A 20,990-nucleotide genomic window follows, 5' to 3' on the forward strand; every position below is an offset into this window, starting at 1 on the left:
AGGCTAGGTTGAGGTGAGGGACGGGTCCGGCCAGGACTCCCAGAAACCACTCTGCAGGAAGTGACTCTGTCATGTGCCCATTGTGATGGTAAGGAAAAGCTGGGCAATGAGACCCAGAAGAGTGTGTGGGTGTCCAGGGTCAAGACCCAGAAACAGCAAGGATTGACTCAGTGAACTCCAGAAGTTGCCAAGACAATGCCAACAACATAGAATTTGAGTGAGGCTGCAGGTCAGTGCTCATTGGAGGATTAAAGTTTTGCCTTTGTCTGCCTGGTAAACTAGGTTCACCCATTTCTACCGTAGTCTATCCTATAGCCTCTGAAAATGGCACACGCTCAAAACCCAAGAAAACCAGTGCTACCCAGATAGCATATAGCATACAGACCAAAGGGATAAGAACTAAAGAAAATGATGATAAAGGAAAATATGACCTGTAGCCCCCACTTCAACCCCACCCCACCCCAAGAAAAACATTTTGAACTGGTGCAAACCAGTTTTTGAGACATTATTTTACACTTCTCCATAAAAACAAGACAACAAAATGTATCTTCTTAGAATCCAACCAGAGGAGAGAAAGTAAGAGAGAGGGAGAGATCAGAACCGTGTACCTCACCTTCTGTTACAGGTCTAGGGGAAGGGAATGGGGTAAAAGAGGGAGGGAGAGGGAACAGGAAGATACAAGTGAGGGGATAACAATCTGGATGTAATCTGAAAAAATTATTTAAAAAATAAAAGTTAAACAATGGAAACAAAAACTAAAATATCAACATATGATCTAAAGTTTTAGCTTTGTTGTTATTTTTGGTTTTCCTGGGTGTATAAACTTCCTGGGATGTTAATAATTAGACTACTAGTCAAGAGTGGCCCTAGTTGTTTATGATTTAGACCTTAAATGCACCCCCAAAGCCAAGTGTTCCTATATGATGACATTGTTAGGAAAAGAGGCAAGAGCAGTTTGGGGGGGTTGGAATAGAGTAATTGGGGGGTATAAATGTGATAAAAGTGCACCTTGGCTATATGGACCTGCAATGTAAACCCTAGTGCTTTACAGTTCAAATACACAATAAAACGGGCTTTATTGTTACACTGAAATACTTGAATTCTTAGGAGGTGGGGCTACAGGAAGGAAGCTAAATCATAATATGTCCACCTTTGAAGGATATATTAAGATCATCTCTCTCTCTGTCTCTCTGTCTCTCTGTCTCTCTGTCTGTCTCTCTGTCTGTCTGTCTCTCTGTCTGTCTGTCTGTCTGTCTGTCTGTCTGTCTGTCTGTCTGTCTCTGTCTGTGTCTGTGTCTGTCTGTCTGTCTGTCTGTCTGTCTGTCTGTCTGTCTCTCTCTCTCTCTCTCTCTCTCTCTCTCTCTCTCTCTCTCTCATCTTCTCACACCATAGCCACCAGGAGGCGATTACTTCCACCACAATTTCCACCATGAAGCTGCTGTAGGTCTAAAGCGGTGATACCAAGAAACCATGAACTAAAGCATCTAACTGTATCACCTCGAATCAAGCTTCTCCACTTGAACATTGATGTTCCCTGCTTTCTTGTTTTAATGACAGAAAGCTGAGGGTGTTTGGGGAGGAAAAAAAGAAATATAGTAGAGGCGGATGGCTAAACAATGTTAGTCTAAGTGTAGTATGGTAAGTCAAAAATAAATCTGTAAGATCCATGTGGGAACCAGGCCCGACCAGGCTGCCTGCCTGTCTTGCTGTTGCATGTCCTGTTTTTAGCAGCTTCCATGTCTGTGCTTATGTTGGTTAGCTAATCATGGTTACAGCTCTGAGAACGCACCCCTCCCTTCTTTGGGACTTTCCCTCGTGTGCGCAATCACCTTTTGAGAGATTTCACCTGCGACTGGCATTCCTGCTTTGCTGCCTATAAAACAGCTCTTTGGACACTGAATAAAGGCCACTGCTGCCATTGCTCTCTTAGCACGAAGGACCCACTGTTTTAGTGTGTGTGTGTGTGTGTGTGTGTGTGTGTGTGTGTGTGTGTGTGTGTGTGTGTTAAATCCGCAGTCCCTCGCCCTTGACTCGGTATGGCAGTGGCACAGGCTCCACAGATCCACTTCCCTACTTTTGCATAACAAATTTCTTCAAAGTCAGTTGACTCAAGACAATAGGATTTCACTGTCTTTGTCCTGTGACACGCTCCCGTGCACACACCAAAGTCCATCTTGGACTTACTGGCATAAGGTTTAGGTTTAAGTAGAGGGTCATAGTTAAACAGTGGTGGTCATGATGTGGCCACCAGCCGTCACTGTCTGGGCCAGATCCTCTCCTGCAAAGTGAAGTGACAAGTTGTCAGAACGGTAAAATCTCTTCCCGTATGACAAGTTTCTCCTCTGGCTGGCACCAGTATTCAGCTTCCTTTTCCCAACATGCAATTCCTGGGGAAAGTTGAGTTTCTTGTGGGCCATTTCTCAGGAGTTGACTTTTGGGGTCCCATATAGACCTTCTCACACCACACAAACTCTCTGCCTCTGACTCAGCTTCCTTTACTCCCTTGTGATGTCTGCCTGAGATTACCTCCAAATGTCCCATTTCTCAAAATAAAATAAATCACTTCATTCCTAATGACTAAATATAGTTTTATTCTTCTTTTTAAAAATGTTTTTAACAGGGGATTTTTTTCCTACAGCTGGTTTACTCGTGCTGAGCCTGAAACCCAAGTCTGCACCACTTCCACCCAGTCGGTGACCTCAGACTGAGTAGCCCCTGGTACCAGCCCTCAGACATGGCAGTCAGCCCTGCATGGACCCTGTGATCCTAACATGTACGTGTTTGTTTCAGTCCATCCTTATTTTTGCAAAATATTACTTGTGTTGCTATCGCTCTTCTCTGGTTCGTTCTCTATGGATGGAGTGTCTTCCATCCTCATTTCAGAGCCTCTAATGGTACCCACCTGCATCCCTTATATTCTCATCATGGTGTCACTGTCTTCATGCTTTCGTCTACTTTGAAGTGCGCCTTTCACTTGAGCTCCGGGCTCCAGCTCTGAGCTCATAGTGACTGATCTCTCTTAATTCACCTCCTCATCCTTACACTTAAAAAACTTCAAAGCCTTAATTTTTAAGAAATCTCTTCAAAACTATAATGGAATCTTCTTGAGCCTTGTGATTGGCTCAGGCTTCCTCGCCCTCCTGTTCTCCTTTCTTTCCTTGCTCTTTCCTCCTCTTTGATCTATTTCAAAGGGACAGCAAGGCCCCATTAGGTTGTGATCTCGTTGGCATACCTGCAGCTCGGCTCTTTTGCTGTCAGTAGTGAGGGAGCAGAGACATAGCTCCATCCTGTCCCCTCACTGGTCTGGGATGTTCCCCTAGACTTTTAGGGGTCTCAAGTCAAGCCTAAGTAAGGCTCATTTTGCCACCAAGCACAATATCGAGAATAGCTGGCATGGTGACACAGGCCTGGAAATGTTACCAAAAATGTTTTAGTATAAGCGTAAGCCAGGGTTGAGAGAAAGTAGGATGTGACCTAAAGGTGGGTGTGAGCTTCACAAGAGTCACATAAAGTATATGGACGCGAGTGTGGGTACACGCTTCTCCAAGAGAAAGTGAGTAATGAGCTGTCATAGCATTAAACACATACATTGTTTCGATGTCTCTCAAAGTGCATTTTAAAACATTGCTAAGAAACCTTCTCTCTCTCTCTCTCTCTCTCTCTCTCTCTCTCTCTCTCTCTCTCTCTCTCTCTCTCTCTCAAAATACATGCTACAACTTAGATGTAAGGTATGTCCCCCTGCAAGGCTCATATGTTAAACACTTAGAGGCCAGGGTAAAGTTCAGAGTGGGTTTTGGAGGACATTGACCTAATCCACCAGTGAGGGAGGAGGCATTATGAAAGGTGAGACCTAGCTGGAGGAGATAGGCCATAGCAATGGAAAACTAACACAGAGGTAAATGTTCCTTGAAAACCAGACGCTGGTTTGAAAAACCAGGGACGCACCTAAGCAAAGACAAGCAAAGAATTTGCTGCTGGGAAGGGAGCAGGGGGGAAACAAGCCCATTATTTGCTCCATTGATGGCATTTTGACATGTAAAATCCTTTCAATGCTTGAACTAAGATTCCAACTTTAATTTGCTAGTGTTGCGCTAATATTTCAAATTCCCTTTAATGTTGCGAGCACCGAGCCGAAAAGCTGCTGCAGCAGGCTCTAGCCACACATTAAAGTCTTCTGACTTGTTTCATTCCACCATGGCTCTCCGAGCAGCCACTGAGCTAATCCAATTTTCAGGCCCATTAATCTGGAACTCCGAATCAAAAGAAAAACCTCGCATCTCCCTGATGGGTTTTTAAAGCAGTAACAACTGTAGCGGAAGCATCCTTTCAAAGCTCCTCACAGCCTGCAGGTCAGTGAGTGCACCACTTCCCAGTGCCCTCGATGTGCACAGCTCCTTAAAGGCTGCCAGGAAAGGAAAGGCAGAGGTGGGTTGTTCCTCTCATTTCCTCAGCTTGCCATTAAGATAAACACAATCCAGACTTTCAACAATAATGTAGACCTGGAAATGCTCGTGGCTAGAATCCCCAGCTGTCCCACAAAGCTTCCCCCCCCCCCCCCCCGCCCAGCTGCGATGGGTCAGTTTCCCCTTTCCCTTTATTAACATGCCACTCAGAAAGATGCTTGATTTAAAAGGAAGCAAAAACAAAATGTCCGCTCAGTTATCTCAGTATCCAGAGGTACGCAGTATAGTGTCTTTTGTGGCCTAGGCATGATATTAAGTGTGCCCCCCTCCTCCCCAGCAAACTCCTCACCTAGAAGCTTTGTTCTCATATAGCATTGTTGGAAAATGGTGGAAATCTGTAGGCGGGGTCTGGGAGGTGGTGGTTGGGTTATGAGCACCCTTGGGAAGAGAGTGGTGCTGGCTCCACAGGGTGGCTTACAACCTGCGGGAGTGCACGAGTCTCTGTGAGCAGCGGTTATGAAACAGTAAGTGTGCCTCCTACAACAACAGTAAGTGTGCCTCCTACAACAACAGTAAGTGTGCCTCCTACAACAACAGTAAGTGTGCCTCCTACAACAACAGTAAGCGTGCCTCCTACAGCAACAGTAAGCATGCCTCCTACAACAACAGTAAGCGTGCCTCCTACAACAACAGTAAGCGTGCCTCCCACAACAACAGTAAGCGTGCCTCCTACAACAACAGTAAGTGTGCCTCCTACAACAACAGTAAGTGTGCCTCCTACAACAACAGTAAGTGTGCCTCCTACAACAACAAACAGTAAGCGTGCCTCCTACAACAGTAAGTGTGCCTCCTATAACAACAGTAAGTGTGCCTCCTACCACAACAGTAAGTGTGCATCCTACAACAACAGTAAGTGTGCCTCCTACAACAACAGTAAGTGTGCCTCCTACAACAACAGTAAGTGTGCCTCCTACAACTTGATCTCCTGCTTCCTCCTTTGGCCCCAAGACGTGTCACTTGACACATCTTGGATGAGATACCACCATGGAGTGACATCTGCCAAGGTGTAAGGTGGCCATGGAACTTATAGTATCACAAGTCAAATAAAGCCCTTTTTCCGGTGTGAAACTTGGTGCCAGGACTGTGAGCACAAACCAGACAAAGATCCTGTGTCACTATCACAATGGTTGTCACAGTTACCTGACTAGTAAACACCTGGAGAACTGTTTTAAGTTACTAATAACTGGGTTCTAACCGGGGCAAAGAGAAAAAAATGGTCTGGGGTCGGACCCAAACATGGCATTTTTCCCCAATAGCTTCCTAAATGAATAGAATTTGTTTTTTTGGTATGCATGGGAGAAGCTAAGCATTTAAAAAGTTATATCTCCAATTTATAGAATTTCAAGCAACAGAAAACAAGGGAAGTACTTTTGGGGATCTAGTGGAAGAGAACTTTCCTAGAAGTCTCATAAGCCTGTAAGTATTCAATTTACTTTTCATTTTCACAGGTGGAATTCTGAAAACATTTTGCCCATATCAGTCACATTGGAACTAAGCCGAAGGGAAACGTATCATATCAGTTCTGACTCAGAACACCTGTAAAATTAAGAAAATAATCACTTTCATACTTCAGCTGCCGATTCCATCAACTTCACATGGCACACGTCACTAATAGTGACAGCAGAGGTCATTGTAGGACAGAATTTTGTGTTTCTCTGTCCATGTGGTTTGTCAGCAGCACTGTGTGAGCATTCACCACAGATAGCATGTATTAGGGAACATTAGGGGGTTAAGAAACAACATGACCCTCTTTGTCTACAGCATCTCATGAGTGTGGTTGGGTCAGTCTCTCCTAAACAATGAATACCTCCAGAGACCTATTATGACATGACATTATGGACAGAATCAGAGGTCACGTGATTTCCCCAATCCCTCTCCTTTCTGCTTTGCCTATACATTTTTACTTACTCAACATGAGTCAATATAAGGTTCACGGACTTAACTTGGAAAAGACAACACATTTACCAAATTGGGGTGCCCATCTGAACACACTGTCTGCTGAATCGCCTGGAACAAGGTACCCAAAAGTTTAAGACTCAGACCAGGAATGTTGTATCTGAGCAGAAGCGGCAAGGTAAGTTGGGCCCTCGGCAGGTGATTGATGTGGTGAGGTTATTTGAGGGGGTGGGCGTGGGATGCTGAAGCCTGGAAGGACATGGAGGCATTCATTACCTTCCGTTATGCAGGTGAGGCCATTATGCAGGTCTTGTTGAGAAAGCCATACTCTTGAGATTCTGTGGGTGGAGCACTCTTGTCTTGTCAAGAAGACACCAGCTTCTTAAACCTTTCTGCAGGGATATAGATAGGGCAAACATGCTTTATATTACTTTTGAGAATTTCACGCATGAAACTCTCAAAAATAATTTTTAAAATTAAATTTTAAAAAGAGTAACCGACCTCGTGCTTTAGGTAATGTTCTCACACTCTACAGTTCACTGCTCTGTGATAAAACAAGTACGGCAGGTGTGCTCTCTCTCTCATAGATGGCAAACTATAGCTCATTTACCCCCAACCTCACCGTCTGTGAGTGGAATATGTGAGCAAATTACTGGGGAAACTCAGTCCACTGCCCTGATTTGTAACTCTTTGTTCCAGTGCAATAGCCCCTGCCTGATTTTATTTTTAGCAATATTTTATTAATTCTTTGATAATTTCACACAATATATTTTAAACAAATTCAGCTCCCTCCCCAACTCTTCCCTACTTTCTCATCCCTTCCAACCCAACTTCCAGATTATTATTGTTGTTGTTGTTATATTATTATTATTATTATTATTATTATTATTATTATTATTATTATTTCTTTTTTTCTCCATCGCCTCCTCCTCCTCTTCCTTCTTCTGTGTGTGTCCCTAAAAAGTCTAGTATGTGTTGCCAAGCCAGTCCTTGGAGTAGGGCCTGCTCTGGAACATAGTTAGCCTACGAGGGTTCATTAAAGAAAACTGAACCAGCAGCTGCCAAATTCCAATAGATCCTCAGCCCTCGTGAGGTTTCATACCCGTACCCACCTTCACCATTTATGTTGGGATTTCTGTCTGGGTGGCACTTACTCAGGTCTAATGCATGTTTTCAAAATCATCATAAGCTCTTATATGAATCTGCCCTTCTATATCTGGAAAACAAGGTATGTACATCCTTTAGACATCTGTCTACGTGCCAGCCTGTTCCTCTTCCCAAGATCCCTGTCCATGCTACGCTAGAATGTTTTTTATTGGCTTAATCTTGTGTAGGTAACAATAGCTTCTGTGAGGTCATGTGCACGGCAACAGTGCCCACAGGACAGCATCTGTCTGTTACCTTATTCCCACCTCCCTTTCCCAACATGTGGTCTTAGCCTTGCTGTGGAAGCGACACTGTAGGTCTCATACATGGATGTGCACACAGTCATTCTGAAACATTACGAGTCCCTGAGTTGCTGCCACAAAACCTCTCTGTTCAAGGCCTGAGAGCAGCATGGGTCTGTGGATATAGTTATGAATATTTAGAAGGCAGTTTGACAACATGTACGTTCAGCACAACAACTTAATTAGATTCTATCCATGGGCCTCTGACTTCCCAAGCGATGCATTTTAACTGTGTCTACAGGAGCAGGCATGAATCCTGTCTGGAGAGGAGGCTTCAGATCCAGCCGAGAGAGTGGTTAGTTAGACCTGTGAACAGTCTTGACACCGTTGCACCGGTGGACGTATCTTGCCTTATACAGCAATACTGTAGCATGCAAGATCCAGCACTGGGTACAACCACTGATGTCTTTCATCCTTTTGCACCCCACACTGCACCTTCAAACACTATGAAAGCTAACCAACAGGAGGACGTTGAAGATTAATTTTTCTGTGTCCTGTTACTAAGGTGTGTAGCCTCTTTAGCAATAGGGTCTTACTACTGCTGTTATGACTATAGTAGTCACGGTGGGTAGCTACAAGCAATAGCAATAACCTGTGTTGTTTTGGTGCTTCTGGGGCCTCTTTGAGCAATAATTCATAAGGAGATCTCTCATCCCTGGCACTGACATCCTCATTCAATGACCATGTATTCTGGACACATTATTCTCGTATGTGTGTGGGGTACCTCTCTCTATTCCAACTTTGTTTTAAGATAAAAATTTTAATTAGCTGGCACTCTAGAGCTTCATATGGCTCTTTCATACACCCTTAGTTCTGGTTAACGTAGCCCCCTTCCCCCAACCCACTCCCTTGCTGCAATTACCACTTAAACCTTTAACCACAAGTATTTCTCCCTGTTCTTTAATTTCGCGTGTGTTCTGTTGCCCCCCCCCCCATTATGTTTTATTTGCATTGCATGAGTATAGGTTGATAGTCTTATTAGGAAAACAAATGTAGATTACGATACAGTTCTGGAGCTGTAACTCAGCACAGTGGTTCAAGGTGTCAATATGTGGAACACGCTTCTGATTTTTTTTTTGATATTTTATTAATTTATTCTTGTTACATCTCAATTGTTATCCCATCCCTTGTGTCCTCCCATTCCTCCCTCCCTCCCATTTTCCCCTTACTCCCCTCCCCTATGACTGTGACTGAGAGGGACTTCCTCCCCCGTATATGCTCATAGGGTATCAAGTCTCTTCTTGGTAGCCTGCTGTCCTTCCTGTGAGTGCCACCAGGTCTCCCCATCCAGGGGACGTGGTCAAATATGGGGCCACGCTTCTGATTTTAAAAGACAGTAAAATGCAGACCACAGGATGAGTATAGATAGAGTAAGGAGTGGTTCAAAGTATGCGGTCTGCAGGATTCTACCAGTGAAGTGTTCAGTAGAGGAAGAGAACCCTGTAAAATAAATTAACAAGGAAGGATTTGTATAAGATGAAAATCGAGGAACCATGAGCTAGAAGGGAAACTGGAAAACTGTTTCAAAGAGGAATGAGCATCCAGGCCTGGAACACTGCTGAAATGCCACTGAAATTGGCAATGGGTAGAAGGTTTTTGTTTTATCACAGAGTATATAAGGCCAAAGCCTAATTGGTTTTTGTTACAAAGACAGAGAGGTGTGTTTGGAGTTTGTTAAGAGGAAAATTGTTTTCAATTTGCCTCAGTGACAGATGGGGCAAAAAAAAAAATGTATAAATAAATAAAGCTCTTTTCTTAGATGCAAGTTTGTAAGTTGATTGGGTTCAATTCACAGCAGATGTTTAGATCTTAGCCAGCAGGGTTTGATTACACTGGAGTGAGGGAAAGCACGGGATGTGGCATGGGTGGAGAAGTCCGTGGCTGGCCCTGTTTGAACACTGAAGTTGCAGAGAACCTACACCCCCTGCTCAGATGTAGCCTCTGGGCAACTCGCTCTTCCGGTTGGGGGAGTGGGCAGCGGAGCAGGGACTGCCTCTGACATGAACTCTGGTGCCCGTGATTTGATCACTTCCCCTTGGTTGGGGGTGGGGGGGGGGTGGAGAAGGGGATGCAGGCTATCCTGATGAGACCGGATAGGCTGCAGTCAGATGGTGGGGAAGGAGAGCACCGCCCCCTCCCCACTGTCAGAGGACTAGAGGAGGGGAATAGGGCAGAAGAGGGAGGGAGGGTGGGAATGGGAGGATATGAGCAAGGGGGCAACAATGGGGATGTTATATGAATAAATTATTTAAAATTTTAAAAAAAGAATGCACCTATCTTTAAAATTGTTGTCTCAGACTTGGTACTTCTGTGATAAAATACCATGGCATCTTAGGGAAGAGACAATGTATCTCTCCTTATGGTTCCATATCACAGTCTGCCACTGAGGGAAGTTAGGACAGGCATTTAAGTCGGCCTCTGGAAGCAGGAACTGAAACGGAGGCCATGGAGAAATGCAGCTCACTGGCTTGCTCTCCATGGCTTGCTCTCCGTGGCTTGCTCTCCGTGGCTTGCTCGCTGTGGCTTGCTCTCCGTGGCTTGCTCTCCGTGGCTTGCTCTCCGTGGCTTGCTCTCTGTGGCTTGCTCTCCGTGGCTTGTTCAGGGCCATCATGGCAGAGGTGGTAACACCCACAACGGCCTGGGCCCTCCCTCATCGATCGGTAATTTGGAAACTGTCGCACAGGTTTGCCTCAGTTGTGGTTTCCTGTTCTCTGATGACTCTAGTTTGTGTCAAGTTGGCAAACAAGGAGCCAGGAAAAGTGGGAGGGAGATAGATGAACGGGCAAAGTGCAGCATGGTTTAGAGTAGTAAAACTATACTGCATGTTGTAATAAAAAAAAATACCATAAGCTGAGTGGGAGAAATAATAGATTTCTCAGAATTCTGGAAGCTAGAAAGTACAAGTACAAGCTACCTATAGATGCAGGATCCACGTTAGCTCAAAGACACTAACTTTCTGTGTCATCGCATGACCAACATAAAGGAAGAAGGCAAGGGGGCGGAGGAAACAGAGAGAGATGTCTCTTAAGGACATGAATCAAGCTCGGGAGTTTCTACCTCCAAACACTGTCGCTTTGAGAGCCAGGGTCCATGTGTACATTTCTGAGGACACATTCATTACACGGCGATTAACTGTTTAATCACAGCACTATATGTAGGAATGCTGTAATGCTCTTTAGAGAGCTCATGGCCTAGGAGAGAGCTGTTTCTCGTAGCCTGTGGATGCCTTAGGCAGACACTTCCACGTGTCTAAGGAGGATACTTTACAGTGCAGGAGCCATTTGTCACTCTGCCAAAGCTATCATATGCTTCTGACACATTTATAGGAGTGACTGAGATGATTTGGAAAGGCGTGTCTTACTCGTGTCGCGCCACCAAAGATTATCCTAAAAGAAAGTATCCTAAAAGAAGACCGATTTAGAGACTGGGTGGGTAGGGGAAATGAACGGGAAAGTGCATTGGATTTACATGTACGTGCCTTGTAAAGCAAGAAGCTACTATCCTCTGGGCTCTCCTGAGACTGAACACTCATCTAATGTAATGTCTCTATAGCCAAAGTGTGTGTGTGTGTGTGTGTGTGTGTGTGTGTGTGTGTGTGTGTGTGTGTGTGTGTGTGTCTGTCCTTCTGTCTGGATGTCTGAATGCTTGTATCTGTACTTGCTGGAAATAAGGGTTGGGGCTGCTACAGAAAGTATTGGTTTATTCATATGTTGCTCAGAAATAGCTCTATATTTATAAAAAGTAGAACTCTGGGTAGAGCCGTGACTTAGAAGCAAAGTAAGAATATAAAGGTGCTCAAACTACACCGAAAGGTGTGCATGCTCCTGATGGAGGAAACCCAAAAGGTGCGCATGCTCCTGATGGAGGAAACCCAAAAGGTGCGCATGCTCCTGATGGAGGAAACCCAAAAGGTGCGCATGCTCCTGATGGAGGAAACCCAAAAGGTGCGCATGCTCCTGATGGAGGAAACCCAAAAGGTGCGCATGCTCCTGATGGAGGAAACCCAAAAGGTGCGCATGCTCCTGATGGAGGAAACCCAAAAGGTGCGCATGCTCCTGATGGAGGAAACCCAAAAGGTGCGCATGCTCCTGATGGAGGAAACCCACTGAAGAAGCTGGGAGGACAGCGATAAGGCAGTGGCTGGTAGCTAGGCTGTACAACACCCTGTAGGTCAAGGTTGCAATTCTGCACCAGAACCATTGTAGCAGATTAGCATTTGAGCAAATGACCAAATAGAGTCAAACTCTAGTTCCTTCATACACAGAGCAGACAGGATAATGTCACCATAGAATGTTATAAAAAAAAAAAATACCCTCATGTCGACTGTTGAATAAGTGCTTAGAAATGGATCTTGAATTTTCTAAGTAATTAATAAATGCTAACTACCATTACTTTTATCATTTCGGTCTCCTTGGATGAACTATAGGTCCCATGGATGGAAAAAAACATATGCATTAAATTCCCAGTTAAATTTATGGCATGTAATATAGGGCATGACATATATTAAAAGCTCCAGAACTATTTTGAGATAGAACGAATGAATTGATTAAAGAGAAGAGGGCAAAGGCAAACAGCAGTGGCGACGGGGGAGGCTGCGACAGCATCCTTAAGTGGTGAGAACCAGGGCTTCAGTTAGATCTCTGGCTTTGAAAATCAGCTAGGCCTCTCCCTGTCTGCAAGCTGCTGCGGGAGTCATAACCCTCCTTTCCCTGTGGGGTATCGGGATGGATGACTGAATAAAGAGCTGGGTGGCCAGTGTGCGCACACCACCATCCACCTTGACATCAGTAGTGCCAGTGTGCACACACCACCATCCACCTTGACATCGGTAGTGCCAGTGTGCACACACCACCATCCACCTTGACATCGGTAGTGCCAGTGTGCACACACCACCATCCACCTTGACATCGGTAGTGCCAGTGTACACACACCACCATCCACCTTGACATCGGTAGTGCCAGTGTACACACGCCACCATCCACCTTGACATCGGTAGTGCCAGTGTACACACGCCACCATCCACCTTGACATCGGTAGTGCCAGTGTGCACACGCCACCATCCACCTTGACATCGGTAGTGCCAGTGTGCACACGCCACCATCCATCTTGACATCGGTAGTGCCAGTGTGCACACACCACCATCCACCTTGACATCGGTAGTGCCAGTGTGCACACACCACCATCCACCTTGACATCGGTAGTGCTGCTAATAACCTTGGCTAATGAGTGCATCCTAATCCACTGGGTTTCTTTACTCACGGTGAATCCAGTGTGTTTGTTTGCTCACCACACATCCAATTACAATGAGAAATTGATGAGCTAACAAGCTCCTCGTGTGAATTTGGTAGACCTACAATCTTGCCCTCTTTTTCTGCTTTATGTATTTTGGCTCTGGGTTCATTTTAGTTCTACCGATTTCTTTAAAGTCTCAACTAGTATTCTTTGACTTCATAAAGATGCTTAGCACTTCAACATGCTGGAAATAAAATTTCTCTGTGCAACTATCAAAGGGTACTATTTTCATCCAAACATAAGTGATTCACACTTTATCCACTCCTCCTCAGCAGTTGACATGTATGCCTATTTGATTTAATTTTATTTTTGTTCTCTGTAATTGCCTGTCTCTATTAATTATATACTAAGTGCATCTTACCCCTGCAAACCATTAACCAGCTATAGAATTTTGATACTTTTGTCACAAAATGTCAAATCCATTGTTGATTCTGTAACTCAAAGAAATAATTGCACAGTCCTATGAGCTCTATAATAAAATATATTTATTGTATTTCTTATTGCACCCAAACCTTGGATTTTCTATTACCTTTCTTTTACATCGCAAAGGCAATATGAGCTCTGGTATTCACAGTGTTTGCCGAGGCAAGAAGAGCCGTTTTCCAGGAGCTGAGCGTTGTATTTCGTAGATGCACTCTATAGATTTTTAGAGCTTCACTCAAAGGCTGACTCCGATTCGATCAATGGCCAGTCTCTTTTGTTTCCTCAGTAAACAGAAACTCTTGCAGCACTGTCTTGCAGGAATGGTACTGAGAACCTTTCATCAATAAAATCCTTGAAATAAGTATCCAACGAGATATTCTCAATAGAAAAAATGCAAATGGCCAAGAAACCTAACAGACAGCCTTCACCTTAAGTAGCAAATACATAATTATGTATCTGGTACCTGCCTAATGTTTTCTACTTAATTAATTAGGAAGAGATCAGATGGAGCCAGCTTGACTGCCCTGGCTTCCAATATAGGCAAACTGAAACTAGCAAGCATCTTAACCAAGCAGAGGCCTCTGATTCCTAACTGAGGACCTTTTCTTTGGGGGGGGGGGGGGCGTTATGATCCAAATAAGGCTAATGCTCCACCAAAAACAATCTTATATTTTCTGCCTTACTTCATACTCTTCCTGTAAGAGGCTGCCCAACATGCCCCTTTAGCAGGCTCCGTACCACCCAATTCATAATCAATACTCAAATATACACCTCATTGTTTTAATGTACCTTACTTACCTTTAAACAGTACATATAAGGACTATTCTAAGAGACTTGCACATACTGACTCATTTTATTCTAATAACCATCCTAAAATTGGGGGTACAACTACAACTAGAGCCCATACTGAAGTTAAAAACAGAATCATCATAAGAAATAAAAATAAAATTAAATGAAATACTGTATTTTACTTTCAAATTGGCCAAAAGTTTTGTCTACGGCATTCATTGATGAAGGAGCCTCCAAAAACAGTACAAACTTACCATTCCTCTTGCTTGCCTGTCAGAAGTATTATGATAAAACAAAAACAAAAACACACCTATTGCTGAATACACCACAGCTCTTGGTTGGAAGACACTGAGAAATCAAGCTGGGAGCTTCCTTCCTGCTAACTAGCTTTCACAGAAGCCAGGAGACGGGCTGCTAACTATGACTTTCTGAGCGTGACACAGACGTTGCAATCACGAGCTCACAGCAAATGCAGTTGAGCGCACTGAGCTACCAACAGCCAGCCATGCATGATGAAGGGACCCTTGTGCCCCTATTTCTTCTGAACTTTTAAGTAACCATTCACTCTCTCTAGATGTTTACCCACTAGTGACGCCGCCAGACTTCATTGGATAGTTCCACACCCATGCTTACCCAGATGGCCCTAGTTAAAATCTGTGGGCCACAAAACACTGTCACTCATATGCCAAAGGAAATAAAGGTGACAGGGGTCGGAGGGAGTTAGTAGTGGGTTGGAAGTAAGAGTAATCAGAATGCCTTGTACAAATATATAAAATTGTCAGGGGGAAAAACCCCACAATTTAACTAATGAAAAACCTTAAAACAAGCTTTCCTACAAAGTGATATAAGTAAAATTTGACACATCCTATCTGTACATTTAAAAATCTCAACAAATACCTTTTAGTCCCTTGACTACTTCTAGAAATATTTCTTCAGCACATTTCTAAGAAGGGAAAGGCTGTCCTGTAGTATCCCTGGGGCTACAGTCTGATGGACTGTGTTGGATCCCTCCAACCGCCGCCTGGCAGGAGGTCTTCTTCAAGTTCACTACTTTCTCCTTGTCTCAATATCCTCAAAACAAAATGTGATAGTAGCGCCTCTGAGGCAGCTTGGCCAAGCAGGCACATCAGACAAAGCCAACTTTCATGTTCCCTGTTGACCACATCACCTTGAGAACAATCTCACCATAAAATAGTGGAGAAACAGAAAGGAAAATGCTTCTCACCATGCGGCTCAGGGGACCAATTTAATTTGTACTATGAGCTGAAAGAAAAAGAAAAAATTAGTCCTGTAACCAAAATTAGCCAATGCATTGGTAAGGAAAAGACAAGCGATGTGTTAATAAGCATAAATTTAGCAATATTTATGTGTTTAAAATTTTGGTAGAGTAGAGTAAAATAGTAGGGTAGATGCCTGTGAATGACAGGGCTATTTATTAAATATGCACTTGATAGCTCATAGCTCAGGACACACCGTGTGCTCTCCCAGAGCACAGTTGACTTTAGCTATTTCAGCTCTTATCACGAGGATTGGTAGCTCTTTTGCAGAGACTCTTCGATTCCAACGCAGTCGCCTATGTTTTACAACACTACACATCACTCTGTAAATATCCTTCAGGGGTTTGTATAGAAAGGCAGAATGCAAAATTTGAAAGATGTATAAACCTACGATATAAAACTAGGCTGCCAGGGAAGAAAGAATTTGTTGGCACCATCTACAGGAAATTTATTCTGCAATCTATCTGGGCCTTATCAACTTTCTGTTTGCTCTGCAAACACTTATCAAGTAGAAACCTAAGAGGTGCCTGGGCTGTTGACTAAGTGATCATCCAGTGTTCTCTGGCTGATGTGTGGCATTAGCTGGAATTAATAGACAAGGCACTCCAACCTAGCACACAGATCCCTTTTATCTAACATGATGAAATACAAATTTCCAATTTCATTTGTTTGATGTACCACTCAGTCCAACACTAGAGAAATAGCTAGCTGAGAAATTGGTTTCTGTTTTCATTAGGAGGTTTTAAGAACAGAGAGGAAATAGCGTCGAATAGGGCAAAAAGCAAACTGCCTATTTGTCCTCTCCTCTTACACCACTAGCAACACAGATTTCTGTGATGCTAAAAGATGGTGGGATTTACCTACGCACCAAAAAGAATGCTATTAATTTGACCACATGTATCAGCTGGATGCCCTCTATTTCTGACACTGTTACCTGGGTACCACTACGTTACACAGGGTAGAGGTTCAATTGCCATGACTACGCCTATCACCTTGAAGGCCAGGTGTGAACCCCCAGCTTGTTTTAGCTACGCTTGGATCCACCTTCTAGAAACCTGAATTCCCTAGAGTCTCATCCTTGGATTCAATTAATTTGGTTGAGTCAGTCATTGAATTTAAGGAAATGCTCATTTGTCTACTGGTCTACTATCTACTGGCTCGTCATAAAATATACTACAGAATACAAAGGAGAGATACCCAGAGTGAGGTGTGGGAGAGGGAGTAAAGAGCTCATACACCCTCCCCAGTGTGCTCCGCCCTAGGAATTCCACGTGTTCAGCGTTCCCCAAGTTCCCTCAATTCAGTCCTCTAGGGCTTTACTGGAAGCTGCACTTCATAAGCACAATTGCAACAGACTGGCTAGGGAAACTGGAGGATGCTGTTCAGATTTCCCAGCATCCTTTCCTAATTATAAAGCAGGACATCCCTGGAATAAGGATAGCAGGTCCCAGGACTTTCTTATGAGATTCACCATGATGAAGAGAAATCCCAGTTTTGATGCCTTGCTTTAGAGATTAAGAGATCACGAGTTAAGAGTCGTGAAAACAGCAAAAGCCAATGTACGCATATCACAGCAGGAAACATTGACTTCCTCACTCTTTACCATAGAGACAGGAAAAAAGTGGTCAGATTTCATAGGATAAATTCTTACAGGAATGACTACCTCCTTCCCTGGAGCTACAGTGAAAGCCCTGTAGGACACAGAAAGGAAGCACTAACTGGCCCAACAACTGAGTGATCTGGGCTAACGTGGTGCTGCTTACCCCCAATGACTCTAGCACCTAAGACTCAAAACCTAATCTTTACAAATGACACACATGTTTTTCTTTTAGTTACATCAAAAATATTAAGAAAGGAAAAAATTAACTGTAATCCCCAACACAGAAGCGAACTAGCTTTCCTCTTGTACACTTCACTGTCGCCTCATTTCTCTCTACATTCTTATAGAAAGCATGCCATCTTCACAGGCTTCGTAGCTTCCATGTTGATGGCAAAGTTTCATTCATCTAAAATATATTTGTGTGAGTTTAGAGCATGGCCTTTGGGATTAGTTGGGCAATATTTAACAGTCTGATTGTTTGGAACAGAACACAAGTCTCCGTGGTTTATCTCAACTACTAAATTTAGAAAATGGTAACATCTTGTAGACTGTGTTGGGTAGTTTCATGTCAACTTGACACAGGTTAAAGTCATCTGAGAGGAGGGAACCACAATTAAGAAAATGCCTCCGTGGGCTTGGGTTGTAGGCAAGCCTGTAAGGCATTTTCTTAATTAGTAGTTACAAGGGAGGGTCTAGCCCATTTTGGGTGGTGCCATCCCTGAGCTGGTGGCCCTAGGTTTTATAAGAAAACAGACTGAGAAAGCCATGGGGAGCAAGCCAGTAAGCAGCATCCTATATAGTGTCTGCATCAGCTCCTGCCTCCAGGTTCCTGTGCTGCTTCAGTTCCTGCCCTGACTTTCTTTGATGATGAACTGTGATGTGGAAACATAAGCTGAATAAACCCTTCCCTCCCCAACTTGTAATTTGGTCCCGATGTTTCATTACACCAACAGATGCCCCAACTAAAACATAGGTCAGAATTCAGTGTGGAGAGCCAGTCACTGTCTCCCATGCTTTTAATCCCAACAATTGTGAGGCAAAGCCTGGTCTACATAGTGAGTTCCTGGCTAGCCAGGACTAGAGAGAGAGACTTTGTCTCAAAACAAAAGACAAACAAAAAACCTCAGTGTGGATTTGGTGAAGCAGTGTCTGTAGTCACCGCAAACAAGGTAGATGAGACGTTAAATCTCGGATTGGCAGGCATCACCGCTTGATCTGTATGTAAGCATTGACACTGTCTACAACTTGAGTACTATTCGAGCCAAGATAATGTGTACAAGCCTTGATGCTGGTATTTACAGGCAAGGACATTGTCACTCAACATGAACACTAAGAAGTACTCACACATAGATGCTCAATATTCAATGCCAAGTAGTTGACAAAAGGAAATTTGGCTCCAAATCAGTCATCATTGAAAAGCAGTCTTAAAACAACCCATTATCTTAAATTTGTAATTAAAACAAACATGCCTGCATCACTTAGAGACATCCTACATGATAACACCTAAGGAAAAGGGTTAACATCATGAAAGAGTATTAGGGTTGGAATCCCCACTACTAGCTGTGTGTCCCTACACAAATGCAGCAGCTCATTGGGTCTCTACAGGATTAGTAGCTTCTGGGTTGATAGCAGAGTTTCACTAAGCTACAGTATAGTCATGAGAATCTAGAACATGGCCTTTGTGGCTAGCTGAGCAATATGTAACAATCTGAAAACTCACGTGCAAGACAGCAATCTCAGAACGGTGCCTGGCGCTACACAGCATGTAATGATATCAGCTAGAGAGCCTTGTGGGATCCACGTCCTGACACATATTGGTGTGAAATTTACATCTTGATATTCCAGTGAGGCAGATATCTTGGTCTGTAGAGATGGTTTTCAATATTTGAATTTTATCAACCACATTATGTCAATGCTGGTTCCCCTCAGTTATGTACCGATCAATACGTGCAGCAATTACAGAGTTCCCAACTGACATATTAATAGTCAATGAAAGATGACGCTGGTTTTGTTCTGTTTTCTTATCCCAGGTACATGCTTTTGTTAACAAAGAAGCTCTCTCCATATGGTTCCAAAGATCCCACTAGATGGCCCCTTGCCTATACACAGAGCAGTCATTGCCAAGAGGTGAAAGAACACCGAGAGTGACAAGGACTTGTCTCCAGGGACAGGAGAAGGGGTTATACACTTAGGGAAGGAAAAGAGCTGGCCTAGAAAAGCAGTTACATTAAAGAAGGAGGCCAGAGAACTGGATGACACAGAAAAGCCACAAAAATCTGTCACTAAATCATGATCTATGTATAATGACTACCATATAATAAATACACAACGTGTCTTGGACACGTATGTGGTCTCTAATCCCAGGACACTCCCGTCAAGCATTGCTTTTGTCCTTGGAAAAAGTGTACTTGAGCATTGTCTTGGTTTGGGTCATTGTGGAAAATCTAAAGCAGATGTCTTCGTTTTCATTCTTACTGTTCAGTAGCAGCAGTTTAACCCCTTCCTAAACGTAACAAGATTTCCTATGTATTTTCACTATCTCTTAGCAACACTTTCCAGCTCTTCACTAGAATTTTTCTTTTAAATGTGTTGTTCAAGTGTTGGTGTGCCCTGGGAATGGCTCAGTATTCTCTTGTTTCCTATATATTATTTTTGCTTGAATCATCTTTTCCATTCACGTGTTCCAAATATCAGCAAATATTTTCACATTTATATCTACAGCCAAGAACACTAGTTGCAGCTTATATGCTCTATTTGGCTTCCTGGTCCTAAATTCTTGTTTGAAATCTCTGCTTAGACCCAAAGTAAAACTTGACAAAGTTCAAATGGAATTATTTATCTCTTTGCCCCAAATATTCTCCCCAAGTATTTCCCTACTTGATTAAATCTTCTTATCAAATTAAAAAAAAAAAAACACACTCAAAATTTCCTCCATTCTTAGAGCTGTCACATCTAATGCCTCCACCAGTCTTGGCTTGTTTTTTTAACCTCTAGAACCCCCTAGCCCATTGATATATGCCGTGGTTTGGGTTAGAAATGTCCTCTATAATCTCATATATTTAAACAGAGTGTCCTTTTGATGGCACTGTTTCTGGAGGTTATGGAACCTTCAGAGCTGGAGCCTTGCTGGAGGAAGTGTGTCCCTGGGGTCTAGCTTCGAGTTTAGAGCCTCACCACATTACCAGTTTGCTCTATGGTTTCTGTATGAGGTTGGAGAAATATTCTGTCAGCTTCCTGCTCTAGGCACCGGCTACCATGGACTCTTCCTCTGAAAACATGAACTAGAACGATTTCCTTCCCACTGTAATTTTGGTCATGGTGATTTATCACAGAGGGGAAAAAGTAACTACAGATAAGTGTTGTCTTCACTCCTTCATCAAAGAAATTTCTCTTTGCAACAAACATAGACCATTACAGAAAGCCACAATCAAAAAGGTAGTGTCATGGAGCCCAGTATCAGTGGATGGATGGATGTGGTGGCTTGAAAAAGATTGCCCCAACTCCATTCATATATTTGAATGCTTAAGGAGTGGCATTAGGAAGTGTGACTTTGTTGGAGTGGGTGTGGCCTTTTCAGTGGAAAATGTGGTTTCAAATGTTCAAGCCAGGCCCTGTGTCATTCTCTTCCTGCTGCCTGCCACTGTGGATGTAGGAATCTCAGCTCCTTCTCCAGCACCATGTCTGCCTGCATGCTGCCATGCTTCCCGCCATGATGACAATGAAACCCTTGAACTGTAAGCCAGGCCCCACTTGTGTTTTCCTTTATAGGAGTCGCTGTGGTGATGGTGCCTCCCTTAACTGC

The 20,990-nt window shown here is 43.5% G+C and overlaps 1 protein-coding gene and 1 long non-coding RNA gene across 4 annotated transcripts in view; one reads left to right on the forward strand and one right to left on the reverse strand.

Moving 5' to 3' along the window:
• The window catches only part of GRXCR1 (glutaredoxin and cysteine rich domain containing 1), a 143,291-nt gene extending 136,611 nt beyond the window's left edge, over positions 1 to 6,680 (reverse strand). For both annotated transcript variants that reach the window (XM_084797289.1, XM_084797290.1), the window contains exon 1: positions 6,636 to 6,680. The gene's annotated coding sequence lies outside the window, so the exon portion shown is untranslated. The remainder of the gene's footprint in view (positions 1 to 6,635) is intronic.
• On the forward strand, positions 98 to 19,507 carry LOC311606191. Of its 2 annotated transcripts, XR_014782250.1 has the most exons (5): positions 98 to 229; positions 2,639 to 2,773; positions 4,235 to 4,349; positions 5,801 to 5,879; positions 19,219 to 19,507. It is a non-coding gene; the product is annotated as an uncharacterized lncRNA (long non-coding RNA). The 2 variants fall into 2 exon arrangements; XR_014782251.1 differs by lacking the exon at positions 4,235 to 4,349.
• Positions 19,508 to 20,990: the final 1,483 nt, after the last annotated feature.

This window comes from Acomys minous, assembly GCF_964271855.1.
Source record: "Acomys minous genome assembly, chromosome: 10".
Taxonomy (NCBI): Eukaryota; Metazoa; Chordata; class Mammalia; order Rodentia; family Muridae; genus Acomys; species Acomys minous.